Below are 10,545 nucleotides of genomic sequence, written 5' to 3'. Positions count from 1 at the left end.
TCACTACACTATGTTCACTGTAAAAACTTTGGAAATTTATTTTAAAAATTAAAGAAAGTGACCACCTTTCATCTTCCAGAGATCTTGCATCTTCCAGAGATAACCACGAATAATACTTTTGTATAACTCTCTTTAGTCTTGGTTCAGTAGACTTTAGTGCATGGTTAAGACTGTGTGGGTGGTATATTCCTGTCTAGTCTCTGATTCACTTAACACACATCATAACCACTTTTCATCACCATTAAAATCCTTCATGGACATCATCTTGATGCAGCAATTTTGCATCCCCTGGAGAACATAGATCAGCTATTTTGCCTCAAGATGGGACTAAATTTGAAGTGCAAGTTGAAATACAGTTCCAGGTGGGACCATATCCAGTCTAGCTCTCTGCTCTCCTTTTCCTAGCCTGCTGTCCTGCCCTTCTCCTGAGAGGTCTCCTTCAGAAAATCATGTTCATTGATGATTTACTGGGTAAAGAAAATGTCGTGCATATACGTAATAGAAAACTACACAGCCGCTCTGCCTTTCTGTGCCAGGGCGGCACGTGGTCCACGCCAAGCGACAGAGACTCTCAGGTTGTGCTCTCAGGATGACCGAGTGGGAGACAGCAGCACCAGCGGTGGCAGAGACCCTTGACATCAAGCTCTTTGGGAAGTGGAGCACCGATGATATGCAGATCAATGACATTTCCCTGCAGGATTACATTGCAGTGACGGAGAAGTATGCCAAGTACCTGCCTCACAGTGCAGGGTAGTATGCTGCCAAACGCTTCCGCAAAACTCAGTGCCCCATTGTGGAGCCCCTCACTAACTCCATGATGATGCATGGCCGCAACAACTGCAAGAAGCTCATGACTGTGTGCATCGTCAAGTATGCCTTTGAGATCATATACCTGCTCACAGGCGAGAACCCTCTGTAAGTCCTGGTGAATGCCATCACCAACAGTGGTCTCTGGGAGGGCTCCACACGCATTGGACGAGCCGGGACTGTGAGACAACAGGTTGTGGACGAGTCCCCACTGCACCATGTGAATCAGGCCATCTGGCTGCTGTGCAAAGGAGCTCATGAGGCTCCCTTCTGGAACATCAAGACCATCGCTGAGTGCCTGGCAGATGAGCTCATCAATGCCGCCTAGGGCTCCTCCAACTCCTATGCCATCAAGAAGAAGGAAGAGCTGCAGCGTGTGGCCAAGTGTAAGCACCCATTTTCCCGGCTGCTGCCCAATAAACCTGTCTGCCCTTTGGGGCAACCAGAAAAGAAGAAAGAAAGAAAAAGAAAGAAAGAAAGAAAGAAAGAAAGAAAGAAAGAAAGAAAGAAAGAAAGAAAGAGAGGAAGGGAGGAAGGGAGGAAGGGAGGAAGGGAGGAAGGGAGGAAAAGAGGAAGGAAGGAAGGAAGGAAGGAAGGAAAGAAAGAGAGAAAGAAGAAAGAAAGAGAAAGAAAGAAAGAGAGAGAAAGAAGAAAGAAAGAGAAAGAAAGAAAGAACTACACAGCCATAAAAAAATAAAATAAAATAAAGTCTTTAATTGCAATATAGACGAAGCTGGAAGCTATCGTCCTAAGTCCATTAACTCAGAAACAGAAAACCAAATACTGTATGTTCTCGCTTATAAGTGAGAGCTAAACAGTGGTCACATATGGACATAAAAATGGAGATAATAAACACTGGAGACTCCAAAATGGAAGAGGGAGGGGCGTGAGGTTTGCAGAATTACCTATTGGGTACAGTGTTCACTATTTGGGTAATGGGTGTGCTAGAAGCTGAATCCCCACCAGTATGCAATATACTCATATAACAAACAAGCAGATGTAGCCCCTAAATCTGAAAAAAATATAATAAAACCTGCTTCATATGATTATTTTGAAAATTAAATGAAATAATTCACATGAGGTGTTTAGCATTATGTCTAGCACATAAAAAGGCTTTATAAATATTATTATTATTACTAAAAAAAATCTAATGCACAAGAACCTTTCTCCAGGCTCTTCTAGAAAACTTGACCTAAGACACTGGGTATATACATTTTAAAAAATCTATTTGGATCTTGGTTTTATGATCCTAATTTTATAAAATATTAGTTCTAAAATTATTTATTTTTAATTCTCATCATTTCATATAATTTGAAAATGAGCTAGAAAAAAAAATCTTTATGATTTCCTAAGAAAAATCTAACAAATTGCCATAAAAGCTTATTGACCTAATCTCTAGCTTTTGGTTTGAGAAAAATTTGTTTACTGAGACAGATAATGGCTCTGTCTCCTGCGTATTCAACATCATCTGACAGTACATTAGTAAACTGCAGGCTTTATTGTTGGGAAAAACAAACTCAAAAGATTGAAATAAATATAATAGCCAGAGACCAACTTAATTTAAAAGTACCCCACGGGAGAAACATAAAAGTGGAAAGTTTAGTTCTTGATCTTCAGTACAGAATACAAAGAATGTTAAAAGTGTGGGAAGGAAAAAAAACATCTCCACAGTTAAAAAAAACATGTCTACCTACTGCATTCAAGACACAATGCCATCTACCTTCAGAATCCATTGTTCCCAACTCCAAATATTAACTTTTTAAAAATTTTGAGACAGAGTCTCACTCTATTGCTCAGGCTGGAGTGCAGTGGCATGATCTCGGCTCACTACAACCTCTGCCTCCTAGGTTCAAGCGATTCTCTTGCCTCAGTCTCCCCAATGGCTGAGATTACAGGTGTGTGCCACTGCAACTGGCTAATTTTTGTATTTTTAGTAGAGATGGAGTTTCGCCATGTTGGCCAGGCTGGTCTCGAAGTCCTGACCTCAAGTGATCTGTCCGCCTTGGCCTACCAAAATGCTGGGATTACAGGCATAAGCCACCATGCCTGGCCCAAATATTAACTTTTTAAAGATATGATTTCCCCAGCTCTTACTAAGTTAACTATGCTAACTAGGTTTTGTTGTTGTTTCTTTTAATGTCTTCAAATAGAAATGTATTTATCCAAGCAACTAACTTTGATAAATAAATAAATTTTTCACTAACCTTTTAAACAAAATGAAGGCATCATTTATTATGGTGACATTTTTCATAAGGGGTTTTTAACTCACTTGAAAACATACCTAAGCCTCATAGAAGGTCTATTCAATGCAGTGGAGATCATTGTAACGTCCATCTCCATTGATGTTGTATTAGTCTGTTTTCACATTGCTGATAAAGACATACCCGAGACTGGGCAATTTACAAAAGAAAGAGGTTTAATGGACTTGCAGTTCCACATGGCTGGGGAGGCCTCACAGTCAGGGCGGAAGGCAGAAGTTTCCTCTTACATCACAGCAGGCAAGAGAGAATGTACCAGCAGGGGAAATGCCAGATGCTTGTAAAACCATCATAGCTCCTGAGAACTCACTCACTATCAGGAAAACAGCATGGGGGAACTGCCCTCATAATTCAATTATGTCCACCTTGCCCCACCTTTGACACGTGGGGATTATGACAATTCAAGGTGAGATTTGGGTGGGGACACAGAGCCCAAACATATCAGATGTGTTACTGGCAGGGTTCATTTGAGATCTGCATTTCTTAAGAAGTTCCCTTGGCTACTGGTCCCAAAAATGCAGTGTTAACATACCTTGCCAAAATTCATAGAAAAAAATGGCCTTAGGTGTATCTATGCTGGTAACTTTCGTTTTTGCTTGGTGTTCTTTTTGTAGTGACCATCTTTTCTCATGGATTTATTCAGCATAACCCTGATTTCAACCCTGCCTACTGTCAGTAGTTTTGAAATTAAATAAATCCATGGCTATCTATGGGAGCAATTTTGCTCTCAAGATGGCATTTAGCAGAGTTAGAGACCATTTTTGGTGGTTGAGCCTGGGAAGGTGGTGAATTCTACTGGAATCTAGTGGGTAGAGGCTAGAGAAGCTGATAAATATTCTATGATAAATAGGACTGTGCCTTCTCTTCGCAAGAATCATCTACACCCAATGTCACTGGAGTTAAGAAATCATAGTTTAAACCATTTGAGGTGTCTGTTTGCAAGTCATCAATATTTTCTTTACATTAATCACAGTCATGGTTATCACCCATTAACTGTGTTACAGGAAAGATTGAATCCATGCTTTAAACCAGTTATTCTTGGGTATTTGGGGCACAAGGCTGAGAAAGGTTTGGAACCCTAAGAAGAGGTACAGAAATTAATTGACAGTGTCTTCATGGATGTCCTCTGCCCCTGTATTGAGTTTCTATCACACACTTTTAGTCCCCTGAGGAAATCCCCTCCTCAGAAACACCAAACTTATTGTCTTTAATGAGTTTGGTCTAGAAATTAAAACCAACAAGAAAGATGCTGTCTTGAATCTGTTTATATAGGTGTTGACATAGAAGAGTTTAGAATGCTAAGAACACGTGTCGAAAGATTAAAAGCAGGCCCCAGACTGGAAACCAGCCAAGCCTGGATGCTCTGGAGCTGGAATCCTGCATGGCTCATAGATGAAAGTGGGTTTTTGGATGCTCTTAAATGAGAAATCGTTTTTTACCAGTAAAAGAGAAAAAAGTACCAAGTAGAGAATAATGGGTGTACTACCTAAGACACAATTCCCTTGGAGCACAGCTTTGCTTCAGGTTGACCTTTTGTATAGAGTATAGACCCCGTCTTCTCTGGCAAGTAAAGTAACTTTCCATCAACTTCCTTGTTTGTTAATTTAGTTTTTATTCCATCTGTTTCCCTTTAATACTGTCTCTCTCCTTTGGATGTGATCACCTTAATATTGAATCTAGATTGTGGACTCACCTTTTTGGTTGCATTAATCAAAATTTCCATGCAAATTAGTGTAAAACACAATTATGCATGAGCTTCCATCCAGGGTTTCTTAGGTCACTTATTTCATAGCCATCTCCGAATGTCATTAGTGTGAAGCTCAGTCTTTAAACACTGGCATCTAAGAAATACAACCATACTTTTTAAACTCTAATTTTCTAGTTAAAGTGAAACAGAGAAAATATCATCCCAGTTCATTTAGCAAACCAACCACAGCACACAGTTTCCCCTGGGGTGCTTGTAAAATGCGAAGTGTTCCACAGAGAGGCAGTGGTACTTTCTGGTCTTCAGCTTCTGTGGCAATGAATCTGGACTTTGACTTTGGTCCACGTAAGATGAGATATGCTTTGTCCTGCTGTGGTTTCCAGTTCTGATTTGTGTTGAATGTCAGGAAATGAGAGGCCACCAATGGCCCTCTTCACCTGGGCACACCATGCAGCCAAACCTCTCTAGGGCCATGTCATCTCCCTAGGTTGTTTTTTCATTTGTTTGTTTTGGTTTTTTCCCCAGAATCAGAGAGCAGGACCAAGTCCTTTTGCAACATTGAATGTTCTCTGACTTTCTATCCATTTCCTGCTGTACACTTTTAGTTCCATGAGGAAATTCCTTCCTCAGAAATACACAGCATATTGTCATGGATGGGTTTGATCTTCTAGAAATTAAAGCCAACAAGATAGGTGCTCCCTTGAATCTGTTACATGGCTGTTCCCCTAAAGCCAATGTTTCTATCTGAAAAATCGGTAAGAAAAAGAGGTAGGTTAGCTAATCCTTCAAAAATAAAATATTGCATAAAAACATACCATCTTAGGATAGTTTCTTTAGCCTTTTCAAAAATTTTTTTTTTTTTTTTTTTTAGAAGCATCTCACTGAGATATTGGCTTTTCCGGCTTCACAGCTGTGTTATGGGAAATACGAACTTTCACTGAACAGCACTATTCTAGCTGGAGTGTGGTATTACAAAACTATCTATTCTTCAATATATGTATAACTTTTCCCCGCTTTTTACAACATAAATGCTCATCTGAGGCCAAATTTTTCCCTACAGCAGAAAAGCTGCATGTTTTTCAACCTTGTTGTTTCCCATGGATGCTGTGATCTGTTCAAAGAAAGTTTAGTTGGATTTACTCTAACACATGAGTTATCTCTCTTTTGCCTCTGCAGAGCTCTATATTTAGTGGACTGCTATAAGGCTGTCAGTATTTCCACAATCCTTTCATTCTCCTCATTTGTATGATTGCAAGCGCCAATGACTTCTTGGCATGAGGAAAGCTGTAAATCTCATGAGAATCAATGCTGGTGGGTGTACACTCCCAGATTTGAAACCTAGTAGCTTTCCCACATGCAGAATTCTGTGCTCTGACAACTTCATTTTACTTAATTTTTTTCTTACAGATTTTGTATTGGGACACACAATGCAGGACCTCACAGTTATAACTTTACTGGAGTTACAATATGGATTGTGGAAGCTTCTTAGATTTCCCTTTTTATAAAGATAGTTATTCTTTTTTTTAAAGTATGTAGTTAGGGGTTACATGTGCAATTCTATTACATAGATATCTTGCACAGTAAAGAAGCCTGGCTTTTAGTGTAGTCATCAACTGCATAGTGTACTTTATACCCATTAAGAAATTTCTCATCCCTCAATCCCTTCATAAGCCTCTAATTTCTATTATTCCACTCTTTGTCCATGTGTACGTTATTTAGGTTCCACTTGTGATTGAGAATATGCAGCATTTAATTTTCTTTTCTGAGTTACTTTACTTTAGATAATGGCCTCCAGTTCCATCCATGTTGCTGCAAAAGACGTGATTTTCTTCTTTTTATGGCTGCGTAATATTGCATACTGTATTATACCACATTTTCTTTATCCAGTCCACCATTGATGGGAACCTGGGTTGATCTTATATCTTTCCTATTATGATTTGTGCTGCAATAAATGTACAAGTGCAGATATCTTTTTTATACAACAATTTCTTTTCCTTTGGGTAGATACCCAGTAGTGGCATTGTTAAATCAATGGTAGTTCTATTTTTAGTTCTTTGAGAAATCTCCACAGTTTTCCATTGAGATTCTACTAATTTACATTCCCACCAACAGTGTATAAGCATTCCCTTTTCTTCACATCCTCGCTAACATCTGCTGTTTTCTGAGTTTTTAATTATAGCCACTCTGGCTGGCAAAAGATGATACCTCATTGTGGTGTTGACTTGGACCACAATGGTGATGATTGTGGTCTCTGATGATTTGAGATGATGAAGATTTCTGATAGACTCATTGGCTTTTGTATGTCTTCTTTTAAAAAATGTCTACTCATGCCTTTTTGCCCAATTTTTCATGGAGCAATTTGTTTATTTGTTGTTGTTGAATTGTTTTAGTTGACTTTATGAACAGGCTTTGTCTATGTGGTTTGACTTCAGTCAATGGTGCCCAGAGTTGCTTTATATTCAACACCAAATTTTGGGGGGAACTGGTCAACTGAGTTCATCTCCTCCCAACTCCACATTCAATGACATCACACTGATCACTTGAAATCAGTCTCAGTGGGAGTATTTACACCGTAGAAATCAACAAACATTGCAAATCAAACCTCCACCCCAACTCCTCTGGAGAGGCAGTCACTGAGGATTTACTAGCCCTATATTGCCTATGTTTCTGACACAACAAGAGTGATTAAGAATAAGACTGAAAGTAAAAATAGCCTTGTGTGGAAGTACAAAAGGACTGAGATTCTGCTGAAGACGCAAACAACAGAAATCCTCACTGCCAATGTGTAAAATTGGAAAGATGGAAAAGTGTAAAGATACACTAAGTCCCAAAGAGGGTACATCAATCACTACAGAAGAGAGAGAAGAGGTATTCAAGACACACCCAAGGGAAGACTTCAAGGCAAAAAATGTACCTACCCTGATCAGATTTGGTGCAAAGCTATCCTTCAATGATTCCAGTTTTCCTGCAGTCTCGAATGTCAACATCATGGCATAGATTTGTATAAGTAGTGACATTTCTTTTTCATGCATGCAAAATCATTTATTTTGAATCTTACTAACAAGGGAGTATGTGGTTTGTATGTGTTATTTCTATATTTAATACATATAGAAGGCTTATACTGATGTGGAAATATCTGTTATCATTTAGTACTAATTCTTCTTTCCAAACCGCTTTAAACGGTTATCTTCCTTGTATTTGCTTCTATCTTTCTGCACATTTAGACTGTCGATTGTTCCATAACCAAGTCTGCCTTATTTCTTAAGGTCTACTTCATATTCTGTTCTTCCCAGCTATTCTACCTGTAAATACTTCCTAAGATTACTCTAATTCTAGTTTATGTCAATGCTTTAAAATATTTTACATACACCTGTTACTATTAAGTACATTTTAGGTGTTATACCAAGTCAATATTCAACCAGATATATCTACATTATAATAAAAATCATTGAACCTAGGACAAGGACTCCAAGGCAAAATTTCCTGATTTTTTCCAAACCCATTATCTGAGAAAGTGGGAATGATTGGTGAATTTTAAAGAAAATTGAAGTCTCATGAAGTCTTGAGGTGCTAATTTATAGCATTTTCCAATTTCCATGATGTAAATATTCCTATCATGTCTGATTCCAAGTTGCAAAACATCGTTATTGAATTTGGAGATGAGAGGAGATGACCTCAGTTGACTTTCATGAACCAGTACAAGCTCGCTTCAGCCAACCATCCTTACAGAAGGGGAAAATAAGAAAAGGTGAGAGTCTATCAGATGAGGGAAAATGAAGAGTTAACAATGGATGTGGGACGGTATTTTAGTTTTCTTTTGCTGATATAAAAATTATTACAAACATAGTGACTTAAAATAAGACAAATTTATTCTCTTATAGAACTGGAGGTCAGAAGTCCTAAACTCAAACTGTTGGCATGGTTGATTTTTTTTTTTTAATTTCTACTTTTGTTTTGGATTTAGGGAACACACGTGTGCAGGTTTGTTACTAGGGTATATTGTGGGATGCTGAGGTTTGGGCTCCTAATAATCCCATTGCTCAGGTAGTGAATATTGTACCCAACAGGAAGGTTTTCAACACTTGCCTCCTCTTCCTCCCACCATTCAAAACCTCACTGTCTATTGTCCCAATCTTTATGCCCATGTGTATCTGTTGTTTAGCTCCCACTTATAAATGAGAACATATGTATTGGTCCATTTGCATACTGATATAAAGAAATACCTGAGACTGGTTAATTTATAAAGAAAAATAGGTTTAATGGACTCACAGTTCCACATGGCTGGGAGGCCTCACAATCATGGCAGAATGTAAAGGAGGAGGAAAGGCACATCTTACATGGTGGCAAGCAAGAGAGAGTGTGCAGGGTAACTGCCCTTTATAAAACCATCAGATCTCATGAGACTTACTCACTGTCATGAGAACAGCATGAGAAAACACCCAGCCCCATAATTCAGTTACCTCCCACAGGGTCCTTCCCATGATATGTGGGGATTATCAGAGCTATAATTCAGGATGAGATTTGGTTGGAGACACAGCCAAACCATATCAACATGGTATTTGTTTTTCTGTTTCTGAATTAGTTCACTTAGCATAATGGCCTTCAGCTGCATCCATGTTGCTGCAAAGGACATAATTTTGTTCTTTTTATATGGCTGCATAGTACCTCATGGTGTGTATGTACCACTTTTTCTTTATGCAGTCCGCCATTGATGGGCATGTAGGTTGATTCTGTGTCTTTGCTATTGTGAATACTGCTGTGCTGAACATGCAAGTGCATGTGTCTTTTCAGTTGAATGATTTATTTTCCTTTGGGTAGATACCTGGTAATTGGTTTGCTGGGTCTAATGGTAGTTCTGATGTAAGTTCCTGAAGAAGTCTCTGAACTGCTGGCTGAACTAATTTGCATTCCCACCATCAGGCTGATTTCTTATGGAGGCTCTAGGAAGCAGTCAGCTCTTTGCTTTCTCTAGCTTCTAGAAGGTGTTCACATCCCCTAGCTCATGGCCCTGTGTCACTCTAGCATCTGTTGTCATTGTTGTTGCTGTCTCATCCTTTTCTCTGCCTCTGACCCCACTGCATCCCTTTTACAATAACCCATTTGCATAAGCCAGGAAAATCTCTCCGTCTCAATATCCTTAACCTAACCACATCTGCAAAGTCCATTTTGCCAAGCAAGGTCACATATTTACAGGTTCTGGGGATTAGGACATGGAGACCTTTGGGGGCCATTATTCAGCCTACCCCAGAGGGAATCCTAAGGTAAGACATACTATGTCCTCATCACTTTTCCTTAGCAAGGAGGGGACAAACTTTGGTTAATAATCTCAAGTAAGATTTACAAAGTTTTAGAATCTACACTCTGATACCGTTTGAAAGTGGCCTCTTTCTCAGGGATCTATCATTTGTTTAAGTTAATCATGTTTGTTTGTTTGTTTTTTGGAGACAAAGTCGTGCTTTATTGCCAATGCTGGAGAGAAGTGGCACGATCTCAGCTCACTGCAACCTCCACCTCTTAGGTTCAAGCAATTCTTGTGTCTCAGCCTCCCCAGTAGCTTGGATTACAGATACCTGCCAGCTAATCTTTATATTTTAAGCAGAGACTGGGTTTTACCATGTTGCCTAAGCTGATCTCAAACTCCTGAACTCAGGCAATCCACCTACCTTGACCTCCCAAAGTGCTAGGATTACAGGTGTGAGCCACTGCACCTGGCCAAGTTAATTATATTTTAAAGACTGGTGTTTAGCAACCAACATCTCAAAATAACTTTCTACC

General features: G+C 39.2%; 1 pseudogene across 1 annotated transcript; it reads left to right on the top strand.

Moving 5' to 3' along the window:
- Window positions 1-589: 589 nt before the first annotated feature.
- Window positions 590-1,316, top strand: LOC112615009 (annotated as a pseudogene). Its single transcript, XR_003117247.1, has one exon. The product of XR_003117247.1 is annotated as a 40S ribosomal protein S5 pseudogene (transcript).
- The last annotated feature ends 9,229 nt before the right edge of the window (window positions 1,317-10,545 follow it).

This window comes from Theropithecus gelada, chromosome X, assembly GCF_003255815.1.
Source record: "Theropithecus gelada isolate Dixy chromosome X, Tgel_1.0, whole genome shotgun sequence".
Lineage (NCBI taxonomy): Eukaryota > Metazoa > Chordata > Mammalia > Primates > Cercopithecidae > Theropithecus > Theropithecus gelada.
The sequence above is the reverse complement of the archived record's forward strand: the minus strand, read 5'-3'. Positions and strand labels throughout refer to the sequence as shown.